Here is a 14,414-nt window from a genome sequence, read left to right on the forward strand (position 1 = left end):
ACACAGTCTGTTGTGGACATGAGGTTTGAAGTATTCCTGTGATGCAATATAAATTTCTTATTTGCACTTTCCACGTGCTGAGGAATGGCTGTTTAAGTTGGTGATCTTCTTTAACATCTGGCTGCAGTGCCAGTGAGTTTTTGCCTCTGAAAAACTGGCTTGGACCTGCTTTCTTGAAGCTTGGAGCACATTATAACAATGATACATAGTAGAATCCTATAGCGTCACATACAATATTGATAAACACATTTTACCAGGACAATAATACTCAGCAGATTATGACTTTTCAATTTATAGCTCACCAGGCATATTTTGCAAAAAAAATCATACCCTTTTAAAAATGGTGAACATGGAGTACAGGATGTCACAACCTAATGACAGAGTAAAGAGATGGAGGACGAGGACATTTGTGCAGAGTAGTACCAAGATCATATAAGATATTAGTACAAGGACAACTCTACCACTGCAACTGTTATTTCCCAAGAACAATGAAAGGAAGACTCAAATGAGTCACACAGCCTTGCTTTGGATAAAAACCATGACTAGGAAAGCAGTTTGCCTATTAGTGACCATCCTGAGTTGACAAAGACAATACCATAAAATCTAGCAGCACAGAAATCTCCAGTGAGCAAAGAGCAACAGACAGAAGAGATACAGATTGGGAGAGCAGCAAGTCATTTCAAAAACTGTATAGTTCATTGAAATTATGCAGTTTCCTTTATAGGAAGAGAAACGGTCCAAGAGTGGACCATGTCTGTCTAGATGTTAACAGTTAGTTCATGGGAAAAGTTCAATAGATGGTGCTTAAGAATAAGCAGCACTGGTCACAGATTAAAAAGCTAAAAGAATGTAAAATTAACATGCACACATTAAGTAGATTAAGAGCTGGCTATCGTCTAGAGCTCAAAATGTAATTTGTAAACTGGGAATCATCAGTAAGTGGGTGTGTATCTAGTGAAGTCCCACAAGGACTGGTTCTTTGCCCTACGCTCTTTAACATTTTTATTAATAACTAAAAGAAAACATGAAATCATCACTGATTTAGTTTGCAGATGAAACAAAAATTAGGGGAGTGGTCAATAATGAAGAGGACAGGCCACTGATTTAAAGCGAGCTGGATGACTTGGTAAACCTGATGCAAGCAAACAATGTACATTTTAATATGACGAATTGTAAATGTATACAGCTAGGGACAAAGAATGTCGGCCCGACTTACAGGACGGGGAACACTATTCTGTGAAGCAGTGACTCTGAAAAGACTTGGGGGTCATGCTGGATAATCAGCTCAACATGAGCTCCCAGTGCAATTCTGTGGCCAAAATGGTTAATAAGATCCTGGAATGCATAAACAGGAATATTAAGTATGAGTAGAGAGGTTCTTTGACCTCTGTATTTGGCACTAGTGTGATCACTGCTGGAAAAAAATGGATTCGAAACCATGCCTTATAGTGATATTCTCAAGGAGGTCAATCTATTTATCTTCACAAAGAGACAGTTATGGGGTGACTTGACTGCAGTCTCTTAGTATCTGCATGGGGAACAAATATTTAATAATGGGCACTTTAATCTAGCAGAAAAGGATATAACATGATCCAACGGCTGGAAGTTCAAACTAGACAAATTCAGACTGGAAATAAGGTGTACATTTTTAACAAAGAGTAACTTACCGTTAGAGCAACGCCTGGTGGCATGCTGGATTCTTCGTTACTGACTATTTTTAAATCAAGATTGGATTTTTTTTTCTGGAAAGATCTACTTTAAGAATTATTTTGGGCAAATTCTATGCCTGTGTTATGCAAGAGGTCCAGATGATCAGAACGGTTCCTTCTGTCCTTGAAATCGGTGAATACAAGTAGTTGTGCCCTGTACGTGACTTCCATCGTGCAGCTCTCTACATGACCCCCTTCACGATTGTTTGTCTGCACAGAGGTCAGTGTAACTTCTGGACAGCGGTGAGCTAACATGGCTCTAGTACCTGGTGCTCTGCCAATAGTTTGACAAAGAGCTCGCCAATATTTTTTTCCCTTAGCTTCCGATGAGATCCATATAACAGGGTTGTTTATACTGTCAGAGAGGATGGGTGAGGGGCTTCATTTGTCTTCTGTTACACAGGGATCAGCACTTAACAAACATACTTAGGCCCCAATACTACTATGTGCTCTGTGCAGGCAGCCATCTGCAGCCATTGAAAACCTCTTTGCCTTCAGTAGCACGGAGCTCTTTGCAGAATCGAGGCCATAACATGTGTGACTCTTCCCCACAGATGCTGATACTTTGTTCTTAAGAGATATACCTAGCCTGGCACAGTGTGCACCAGGTGCAAGTTGAAATGGAAAGGTTGTGGGAAGTTAAGACCTTTTAAGGGGGATATGGACATAGGCACCTACTCTGTGGGTGCTCCAGGGCTGGAGCACTCATGGAAAAAAATTGGTGGGTGCTCAGAACCCACTGGCAACTCTCTGTGGCCCCCCCTGCCCCCCTGCTCCAGCTCACTTCCATCTCTGCCTCCTCCACAAGTGTGCCGCCGTGTCCTGCGTCTCCCCCCTCTCTCCCTCCCAGTGCTTGCTCTGTGAAACATCTGATTCCTGGGGCAGGGATGGGGGGAGGAGGGAGAATGCCATGTGCTGGGGAAAGAGGCGGGGCTGGGGCGGGGATTTGGAGAAGGGATCCAATAGGGGCAGTGAAGGGGCGGAGTTAGGGTGGGGACTTTGGGGATGGGGTTGGAATGGGGGCAGGGCCAGGGGTGGGGATGAGGTGGAGTCAGGGCAGGGCCAAAGGCAGGGAAAGGGGCGGGGGGCACGGGCACCCACTAGCACCGGAGAAAATTGGCGCCTTTGGATCTGGACATTATCCTCCCCCATGGAAAGTTTAAAGTGCCTCACTCTTGGCGTAATCTACCCATTCTGAAGGCAAATGTTTGTTCTACAGAAGATTTTTCTGAGCCCCCGTGGTAAAAGTCACCTCTGTCTGGGCCAGCAGCACAGCAATCGTCCTATTCCTCCCTTCAGTTTGGCTGAAAACAACAACAAGGTGTTCCTGAAAGCTCCCTTCAGCACAGCACTGCTGGTCTATTGAGTAGCAATAGCTAAGGGACAACTCTAGCTTCACAACAGTTAGTTTTAAAGGAAGAAAAAAAGAGCATGATTAAAGGATAGAGACTTTAATTATCCTCTAATGTAAATCAGATCCAAGTAGAATTCCATTTCAATTAACTTGTTTTGCGAGAACCCCTGACTCCCTTTCCAAATAAGGAAAAGTTAAAGAAGGTTACATCCATTTTCAGAATAACCCTCAGTTTAAAGGAAAGCCACATGCTTCTATAAATAGATTCTAAGTTTTATTATTCTCAGGAAGTTGCCACCATTGCATTTTGGCAGGAGTGACCCAATTCTGAGGGAACTAGTTAACAGGATCAGGATCGTAAGAATGATTTCAAACTTGGGCAATGTTAGAAGGCATGATTTCACTCTGGCTGTCCTTTTAAAAATGGCAACTTTAAATGACCATGCAATTTTTCAGTTCAAACTAAACTAGAATTGTGAACAAGGGCCCTTGATTTTGCAAACGTGATGACTTTGGTGATGTTCCAGCCTGCATGCATCACATTGCAAGAGCAAACTACTGGTGATTTCTGCTTGTGAGAAATCACAAACCAGTGCAGCTTGCACAGCCCTTTTGTAGCCCTTTCAAGGAAGAGGCTGGGCATAGGGCGGGACTCAAGCAGCTCTGAGAGAAGCTCTCTCTTTCTATTGGCTGCTCTGTGGCACCCTAATACCTGTAAGGGTGGGTTTAAGCTAACTTATTTCACTCTATTTCTCTGCATAACACCCCAAACACAGCCCTACATTCCTTCAGAAATAGATTGTGAGTTATGGAATGTTTTTCCATTTAGTTTCCACCAGAATCTGCTCGTTTATTTCTTAAACTGAGACAGTCTTTAGGCAAAGAAGAAAGTTAAAAAACATAAGGAATGTTCATGGAAGGAATGTTCTTGGAAGGAATGTTCTTGGAAGTCCTACTTGAGACCCCTGAAATGGGCTAGATTTTCATTAAGTGCTGGGCACCCAGCCACTGAAAGTCAGACCCTACTAAAGTGTTTTAAGATGAGCATCTGACAGCTGAATGACTCCAAATCACTGCCCACTTCTGACAATGCAGTCCATGTTATCTATAGATGTAAAGGTACAAACCTATTTTCCCAGCCATGATACATACACTGTGTTTTAGTCTCTCTGTTTTAAATCCTATTTGTTATCTAAGATTAAGGCTAAAAATATTAATCTTCCTCTTTTGCAGAAGATAACCATTTATGTAACCCCACCATGCCCAATTTTCCCCAGTTAAGGTTCTCTGAATCTCGACAAGAGTTCCCTTCAGCCTACTCAAATTAGAAGGGGCCTTTTTTGCAGCTAAAGGAGAGGCTTCCAAGTCTCTTATACTATGCAGTTGGTAGGGAAACTTTCTGAGTTCCTTCACGGCCTGATCCCAAAGCTATGTGTTCAGAAGTTTTTAAAATATATTTTATTTAATGCTACTATGGTTACTAAAGAGAGGTTCCCAAATATGTTCCAAGAAATCTGAATGGCCCATAGGCTCCCCTGCACTTGTGTAGAATGATGGGGATCAAATCCCTCGAACAAGTCAAGACATACATTTCCTGCTTCAAGTCGTCACCTTTCTACTCCTGTAAGAAAGAGGAGGAGCCAGAAATGAGGAGGGAGTTGCATCCCCTATAACCTGCCATAAATTAATATGTAAGATCAGTGGTGTGTTAATGCTGCCTTGCGTCAGTATAACCTCCTGCCTCACACTCTGGGACTCCCCTCTGCAGAGCTGCAGGCTGCCCCCAGGGGTGTCAGCCAGTGCTGATCCTGACACGCGGGGAAGGGGTCTTTAGGATGCCAAAATGGGCTGGTGTGCTATGCATCTGGGCAGGATCTATGGAATGGGGAGAGGGCTCTGTGTGTTTGATCCTCTGTTATGTTTTCAGGCCCTGCCCAGTTCCCACCCCACCCACACGCAAGAGCTACAGAACTGCACATCACTTGGTGTCACATGGGCTGATTCTGGCACGTTGGCTGATGCCACGCCCCTGTCTGCAGCTCTGGCACTGGTTTACAAATGTTCACGAAGGATATGTGCACACTGCAGTCAGAGGCAGTGGTGGCTCCAGGCCCCAGCACGCCAAGCGCGTGCTTGGGGCAGTAAGCCGCGAGGGGGCACTCTGCCGGAGCCGCGAGGGAGGCAGGCAGGCTGCCTTCCTCGGCTTGCCTGCGGAGGGTCCACTAGTCCCGCGGCTTCGGTGGACCTCCCGCAGGCAGGTCTCTCAGGAGGTCCGCCGAAGCCGCAAGACCAGCGGACCCTCCGCAGGCAAACCACCAGAGGCAACCTGCATGCCGTGCTTGGAGAGGCAAAATCCCTAGAGCCGCCCCTGTGTGGGGATGTGATTGCATCACACGTAGACATACCCAAGCTAGCTTTAATCTAGCTAGCGGTATCAATAGCAGTGAAGCCACAGCAGCACAGGCTAGCTGCCTGAATAAATAGCCAGGGTCCCAAATGGGCTTATACAGCCAGCACTGAAACCTATCCTGCTATATAGCTTTACTACTCTTGGTACTGGTGATAGCTAGATTAAAGCTAGCTGAGGCATGTCTGCCTGTGCTGCAGTCACACCTACGAGTGCAGTGTAGACATATCCTAAGCCTCAGAACTCTTCAATATCCATCTTAGAGAGGGGAAACTGTTCAGCACAAGTTAAGTGACTTCATGAGGTCATGCAGTGAGTCAGTGCCAAAGTGCAGGAGAGAACTCAGGAGTCCTGATTTTTTGTCCCCTGCTCTGACTTTTAGTGAACTTAGTGAGCAGAAGAGCTGAACACAACTGATCTGTAAACTGGGTTCACAGCCCATTCTAGGTCCATTGACTTGCCCTGGCTCTGCTATTTCTTATTCCCCAATTATGACACAGTGTCTTATAAAGTGCTCTTCACCACGGAAAGATTCTTATCGCACACGGTGCTGTATTCATTAGAATTTGTATTCTGTCCCCAGTGGACAGGCAAGAGTTAACATAAATGAGAGTTATGTACACACATGGGTCATCTGCCCAATTTATTCGAAACTTGAGTGCCAAAAGCATCAAGCCTGCATAAATGGACACAGTCACATATTGACCTGTCCCCCTGCCAGTCAATTGACTTAATGTACTCCCTTCCTCATCAAGTGACGGTGTTTCCCAGGTGTTTTTTGAAATGAACGTTCTGTGGTTTGTTATCTCATGACCTCCTTCCTAGTTGCCATGCTGCCTGGCAACTCACAATGGCAGAGAAGAAAGAACCCCCATCCTCCTATTCTACCAGGCAGGCTCCTACCACCTGAACCAAAGAAGAATCTTTGTTAGATGTTTGCAGTTTATCAGTTCTGATTCAGTCCTCACATGTACGCTAATTGGTGGATGGCAGTATGATTGGAGATCCTGTTTAACTGGATGCATGATAAAGGCATATGGGCAGATGAATAGGGGCTAATGTGTGGGTAATAATTCTCCTTCTTTCTCCTTGTTGAAGTATGTGTGTATTGTGTGTGGTTCATTTTAATGAATCAGCCCCTTAGAGATTTTTTTATTATTAGTTTTGTAAAAATGTCTTGCCTAACTGTAGCTAAGACAGTCTCCTGATGGAGATCTATTAGTTCCAGGAATGGAAGACATTTCAGATTAAAAAATAACAATTCTCAAGTACCAAGCCCATATAGTCCTAATGATGTGTAGCAGATGTAAAATATTTCCCTTTGAGTCTGATATGCTGCCCGACTATTTAGTGTATTTGAAATGCTAAAGTATCCAGTGACTGATTTCTGAATCTGTAGACAGCATACATAAAACATGAGCATGTTTATTGTATGTTGTCTTGATATCGCCTCTGGAAATATTTTATAGATTTATGTCAGTCGTCGCTAGTTCAGAAGTGTTTTCCCGTTTACCATATTTCTTCGGGGACCTAGAAGTGAGCAGTGTGGAAGGACTTTGACTTGTATTGGACAGCTGTAATGATCAAGACTGAAACATGGAACAAAGCTGCAGTAGTAAAATACTTATTAACATGGAGATGGGTGGGTAGTGAAAATGACTCAGCGTAATGCTGCTGGCAGGACATTTGTTTTGGTGTCTTACTGTTTTTAGTTGGTCATCTGATGAATGTCCATATATGTAACTGAGAGTTAAGAGCTCATTAGTTAAAATTTAGTGTTGTGTCTGGAGTCAGGTCAGGCTGCTGAAACTGATGTTTCATGAAAGCTATTAATAGCCACAAAATGTTCTCTCAATAGGAAACTTTGAAAGGAAATATTGTGTTTAGAACTGTTGAAATAGTCTGACAGTGGTTGTCTTGTTTGTTTATCTGATTGTAATGTATGCAAAGTATATTTTCTCACCTTCTGGTGAAGGGTCAGGGAGGAGTGATTATGGTGATAACTCATAAACTCCTAAATCTTTTGTATAGAAACTTCGTGCTCAGTCTGTTTTTAGAAACAGACTGTTAAATCGCTAGCCATTTTGATCAGTGAGCATTGTGGGTATGACAAAACCTATGTACAACTGTATAATAATCACTTCGAATAACTTCTAAAAACACTCATCTTCTGTGTCTTATAGTTTTAAACCTTGCTAGTGTGTGTTTGATCCTTCAGTGGACTTTAGATTTTCACAGTACTAGTTACATTGCAGATGTGGAATTATAATGTATATGGTTTGCTTCTGAGATCCATGAGACTGGATGTTTAGATGCAAAAGGGCATAATTTATGGGATCGTCCCCAAATTATTATTGGGCTTTCAAAAGAGCTGGTCAGATTATTTATTTATTTATTTACAAATGTAGCCATTTCACAGGGGGAGAAAATTGCTTCTGCAATTCTTCCTGGAGCATTGCATAATCTTGACTTTAAAACCTAACAAACAAAAATCTGGCGTTGTTTGGTTATATCCTGAAAGCCATCATAAGCCAGGGAAGTACTATTGCCCCCATTCTACAGATGGAGAAATATGGCACAGAGAGACTAAGTGACTTGCCTATGGTCATGCAGGAAAGCTGGTGCAGGAGATAGCTGAACCCAGGTCCTCTGAAGCTATTGCCCAAACCACAAGATCATCCTTTCTGTAATATATATGTATGCAGTCCCTCACATAATAGCAAATATTAGGGGCAGTCCATGCAATGCAACCTGGTCTCCAACTGCAATTGTCTCCTAGGGACAGGTTGAGACACTGTGTGATGTTTGCTGGTTGCACTCCTGCACTGTATTGTATGGAGCACTGTCATAAACAGATAGCTAAGGGTTAATGTCTCTTTCACCTGAAGCACCTGACCAGAGGACCAATCAGGAAACCGGATTTTTTCAACTTTGGGTGGAGGGAATTGAGTGTCTAAGGTCTTTGTTTTCTGCCTGCCTGCTTTCTCTGAGCTTTGGAGAAGTAGTTCTACTTTCTAGTCTTCTGTTTCCAAGTGTAAGGACAAAGAGATCAGATAGTAAGTTATATGGTTTCTTTTCTTTGGTATTTGCATGAATAAGTGCTGGAGTGCTTTGATTTGTATTCTTTTTGAATAAGGCTGTTTATTCAATATTCTTTTAAGCAATTGACCCTGTGTTGTATCATCTTAATACAGAGAGAACATTTGTACTTATTTTTCTTTCTTTTTATATAAAGCTTTCTTTTAAGACCTGTTGGAGTTTTTCTTTACTTCAGGGAAATTGAGTCTGTACTCACCAGGGAATTGGTGGGAGGAAGAAATCAAGGGGAGATTTGTGTGTTGGATTGCTAGCCTGACTTTGCATTCCCTCTGGGGGAATAGGAAAGTACTTTTTGTTTCCAGGATTGGGAACAGAGAGGGAGATTCACTCTGTTTGGATTCACAGAACTTGTGTCTGTGTATCTCTCCAGGAGCACCTGGAGGGGGGAAGGGAAAAAGGATTATTTCCCTTTGTTGTGAGACTCAAGGGATTTGGGTCTTGGGGTCCCCAGGAAAGGTTTTTCAGGGGGACCAGAGTGCCCCAAAACACTCTAATTTTTTGGGTGGTGGCAGCAGGTACCAGGTCCAAGCAGGTAACTAAGCTTAAAGGTTTTCATGCTAACCCCCATATTTTGGACGCTAAGGTCCAAATCTGGGACTAAGGTTATTACATGAGTGGCAGCTGGTGGGAGATAGACAGAACCCAGAAGCCAGTAGAAATATTATATTTTTCTTTTCTCTGCTAAGGGCTTTTTAGCAGAGAGAAGCAGTTGGTTTTAAAAGGGAACCAGAGAGAATTTTTTTTTCTGCTCTCTCTCGCAGTTTGTGGTTGCATGTTAAGGGTCTTTTGTCATGCAATAGCCCTCCCATTAGGAGGCAAGTACCGGCACTTATATGCATGCAAATAAAGTGGTTTTTCTGGTTTCCCTTCATTGAACATTAGCTAGAGAGAGAAAAGGAAAATTAACTAAAGGCACTGTTGCTAGGCAGACTTCAGGAGGCAACAGAGAACCTGCAGTTCAGAAGATAAACACCGGAGGGCACCCCAACACAAGAAAACAGGAACCATGACTTCTAAGGCAAAAATTGGCGCCGAAGAACAAATCAAAGAAGCTGAACACAGGCAACAACTGGAAATAAAACAAAAAGAGATGGAGATGAAAGAAAGAGAAGAACAGATCAAAGAGGCAGCACACAAAAGAAAACTAGAAGAAGAAGAGATGGCCTACCGAAGGAAACAAGCAGAAGATGAGTTGGCCCACAGAAGGAAGCAAGAAGAAGAGGAGGCGGCCCACCACCGAGAAATGGAAAAACAACAAAAAGAGAATGAAGAGAAGGAAAAACAGAGAAAACATGAACTGGAGTTGGCAAAAGCTGGGCTGCCTGTGCCAGCCAACCCTAACAACCCGGCACCAAATATTGCTCCACAGCACAGAAAATTTCCCACCTACAAGGCAGGTGATGACACCGAGGCCTTCTTGGAAAATTTTGAAAGAGCCTGTCTTGGGTACAGCATTCCCGAAGACCAGTACATGGTAGAATTGAGGTCACAGCTCAGTGGACCTTTAGCAGAGGTGGCAGCTGAAATGCCTAAACACCAAATGAATGACTATAAACTTTTTTCTAACCAAGGCCAGATACAGGATGGGGATAACCCCAGATCATGCCCGTCGGCGCTTCAGAACCCAAAAGTGGAAACCAGAGGTGTCATTTCCCAAACACGCCTACTACATTGCAAAAAACTATGAGGCCTGGCTAACAGGAAACAACATTCAAACCTTGGAAGAACTGAACCTCCTCATACAAATGGAGCAGTTCTTGGATGGTGTTCCTGAAGACATCACACGATACATACAAGATGGAAACCCCAAAAATATCGCTGAGGCGGGGGAGATTGGAGCCAAATGGATGGAACTGGCAGAAAGCAAGAAAGCTACTGTCAAGGGGAACGATTACCCCAGGGGGCACACAGACCATAAACCCTACAACCGAGGACAGCCAAAGACCCCACATACCACCCAAGTAAAGCCACAGATACCCTACCCTTCAACCTCACCAGTCTCCAGTAACTCACCTCGGCCCAGTGACCCATCAGATGGAAGATGCTTTAAGTGTAATGAACTGGGACATATCAAGGCCAAGTGTCCCAAGAACACCATGCGAGTGCAATTCATTACACCACCATCACACCAAAGATCCCCAGGCCCGGATGCCTCTCAAATACCCTTGGAGCGAAGGGAAAATTTGAGAGTGGGCGGAAAGAAGGTTACTGCGTGGAGAGACACGGGGGCACAAGTGTCAGCTATCCACCAATCCTTCGTTGACCCCAAATTCATCAACCCAAAGGCCAAAGTTACAATTTACCCCTTCATGTCACAAGCTGTAGACTTGCCTACAGCTCAACTGCCTGTCCAGTACAAAGGCTGGTCAGGAATGTGGACTTTTGCAGTCTATGACAATTATCCTATCCCCATGCTACTGGGGGAAGACTTGGCCAACCAGGTGAGGCGGGCCAAGAGAGTGGGAATGGTTACACGTAGCCAAACCAGGCAAGCTTCCAGACCCATTCCTGTTCCTGAACCGTCCACAGAGGCCCCGTCTGTGTTACCAGAGACCCAGACAGAGGTAGTGGACCCAGATTCCATGCCTACCACTGAAACAGCCACAGCATCTCCAGTCCCAGGCCCGGAACTGGAACAGCAACCAGCACCAGCAAGTGCAACCCCATCTTCAAACTCAACGCCAGAGGGCGCCAGCGAGCCAGAACTGGCAGAAGCAAAAGACAACCATACCCAAAAGGCTCAGCCAGAGCCTAAAATACCCTCAGGTGCACCAGCGGAGAGCGGTTCACCAGCAACGGAAACAACCCCATCACCTACATCGCTTCCAGAGGGACCAAGCCCAAGTCCACAGTCTGAGGAAGAACTGGTGACCCCAGCCTCAAGGGAACAGTTCCAGGCTGAGCAGGAAGCGGATGACAGCCTTCAGAAAGCTTGGGCGGTGGCCCGGAGCACCCCACCGCCTCTCAGCTCTTCTAATCGATCCCGGTTTGTTATAGACCAAGGACTTTTATACAAGGAAATTCTTTCTGGTGGACACCGGGAAGAATGGCAGCCGCAAAAACAGTTGGTGGTTCCAACTAAGTACCGGGAGAAGCTCTTAAGCTTAGCCCATGATCATCCCAGTGGCCATGCTGGGGTGAACAGAACCAAAGACCGGTTGGGGAAGTCCTTCCACTGGGAGGGGATGGGCAAGGATGTTGCCAAGTATGTCCGGTCTTGTGAGGTATGCCAAAGAGTGGGAAAGCCTCAAGACGAGGTCAAGGCCCCTCTCCAGCCACTCCCCATAATTGAGGTCCCATTTCAGCGAGTAGCTGTGGATATTCTGGGCCCTTTCCCAAAAAAGACGCCCAGAGGAAAGCAGTACGTACTGACTTTAGTGGACTTTGCTACCCGATGGCCGGAAGCAGTAGCTCTAGGCAACACCAGGGCTAACACTGTGTGCCTGGCCCTAACAGACATCTTTGCCAGGGTAGGTTGGCCCTCCGACATCCTTACAGATTCAGGGTCTAATTTCCTGGCAGGGACCATGGAAAAACTGTGGGAAACTCATGGGGTGAATCACTTGGTTGCCACCCCATACCACCATCAAACCAATGGCCTGGTGGAAAGGTTCAATGGAACTTTGGGGGCCATGATACGAAAATTCATCAACGAATTCTCCAATAATTGGGACCTAGTGTTGCAGCAGTTGCTGTTTGCCTACAGGGCTGTACCACATCCCAGTTTAGGGTTTTCACCATTTGAACTTGTGTATGGTCACGAGGTTAAGGGGCCATTACAGTTGGTGAAGCAGCAATGGGAGGGGTTTACGCCTTCTCCAGGAACTAACATGCTGGACTTTGTAAGCAACCTACAAAGCACCCTCCGACACTCTTTAGCCCTTGCTAAAGAGAACCTACAGGATGCTCAAGAAGAGCAAAAGGCCTGGTATGACAGACATGCCAGAGATCGGTCCTTCAAGGTAGGAGACCAGGTTATGGTCTTGAAGGCGCAACAGGCCCATAAGATGGAAGCCTCATGGGAAGGGCCATTCACGGTCCAAGAGCGCCTGGGAGCTGTAAACTACCTCATAGCATTTCCCAATTCCTCACTAAAGCCTAAAGTGTACCATGTTAATTCTCTCAAGCCTTTCTATTCCAGAGACTTACAGGTTTGTCAGTTTACAGTCCAGGAAAAGGATGCTGAGTGGCCTGACGGTATCTACTACGACGGGAAAAAAGACGGTGGCGTGGAAGAGGTCAACCTCTCAACCACCCTGGAACGTCTGCAGCGGCAACAAATCAAGGAGCTGTGCACTAGCTTCGCCCCATTGTTCTCAGCCACCCCAGGACGAACTGAACGGGCATACCACTCCATTGATACAGGTAATGCTCACCCAATCAGAACCCCACCCTACCGAGTGTCTCCTCATGCCCAAGCTGCTATAGAACGGAAGATCCAGAACATGCTACAGATGGGTATAATCCGCTCATCTACCAGTGCATGGGCATCTCCAGTGGTTCTGGTACCCAAACCAGATGGGGAAATACGCTTTTGCGTGGACTACCGTAAGCTAAATGCTGTAACTCGTCCGGACAACTATCCAATGCCACGTACCGATAAGCTATTGGAAAAGTTGGGACGTGCCCAGTTCATCTCTACAATAGACTTAACCAAGGGGTACTGGCAAGTACCGCTAGATAAACCTGCCAAGGAGAGGTCAGCATTCGTCACCCATGCGGGGGTGTATGAATTCAATGTCCTTCCTTTCGGCCTTCGAAATGCACCCGCCACCTTCCAGAGGCTGGTAAATGGTCTACTAGCTGGACTGGGAGAATTTGCAGTTGCCTACCTCGATGATGTGGCCATTTTTTCAAACTCCTGGCCCGAACACCTACTACACCTGGAAAAGGTCTTTGAGCGCATCAGGCAGGCAGAACTAACTGTTAAGGCCAAAAAGTGTCAAATAGGCCAAAACAGAGTGACTTACCTGGGGCACCAGGTGGGTCAAGGAACCATAAACCCCCTACAGGCCAAGGTGGATGCTATCCAAAAGTGGCCTGTCCCACGGTCCAAGAAGCAGGTCCAATCCTTCTTAGGCTTGGCCGGATACTACAGGCGATTTGTACCACACTACAGCCAAATCGCTGCCCCACTGACCGACCTGACCAAAAAAACCCAGCCAAATGCAGTTAAGTGGACTAATGAGTGTCAAAAGGCCTTTACCCAACTTAAGGCAACGCTCATGTCGGACCCTGTGCTCAGGGCCCCGGATTTTGACAAGCCATTCCTAGTAACCACAGATGCATCTGAGCGTGGTATAGGAGCAGTGCTCATGCAGGAAGCAACAGATCACAACTTCCATCCTGTCGTGTTTCTCAGCAAGAAACTGTCTGAGAGGGAAAGTCACTGGTCAGTCAGTGAAAAGAAATGCTATGCCATTGTGTACGCCCTGGAAAAGCTACGCCCATATGTTTGGGGACGGCGGTTCCAACTACAAACTGACCATGCTGCGCTAAAGTGGCTTCATACTGCCAAGGGGAACAACAAAAAACTTCTTCGTTGGAGTTTAGCTCTCCAAAATTTTGATTTTGAAATTCAACACATCACAGGAGCTTCTAACAAAGTAGCTAATGCACTCTCCCGTGAGAGTTTCCCAAAATTCAGTAGTTAAAAAGTGTTCTTAAAATGTAAAAGTCTGTTAGTTATATACTTAGGAGTATATGTAAAGGTGTATGTGTTGTATTAATCTGTTTATTTTCAAGTTCTAGAAGGAAATCGCCGCCAGTGAGCTTCCCCACTGTCTGCAATTTGGGGGGCGTGTCATAAACAGATAGCTAAGGGTTAATGTCTCTTTCACCTGAA

General features: G+C 45.3%; 2 protein-coding genes across 2 annotated transcripts in view; one reads left to right on the top strand and one right to left on the bottom strand.

The window, feature by feature from the left end:
- The window catches only part of LOC127040090 (uncharacterized), a 117,753-nt gene that overhangs the window by 102,240 nt on the left and 1,099 nt on the right, over window positions 1-14,414 (bottom strand). The window lies entirely within an intron of this gene.
- The window catches only part of CELF2 (CUGBP Elav-like family member 2), a 685,040-nt gene that overhangs the window by 73,689 nt on the left and 596,937 nt on the right, over window positions 1-14,414 (top strand). The window lies entirely within an intron of this gene.

The sequence above is a fragment of the Gopherus flavomarginatus genome, chromosome 1, assembly GCF_025201925.1.
Source record: "Gopherus flavomarginatus isolate rGopFla2 chromosome 1, rGopFla2.mat.asm, whole genome shotgun sequence".
Taxonomy (NCBI): Eukaryota; Metazoa; Chordata; order Testudines; family Testudinidae; genus Gopherus; species Gopherus flavomarginatus.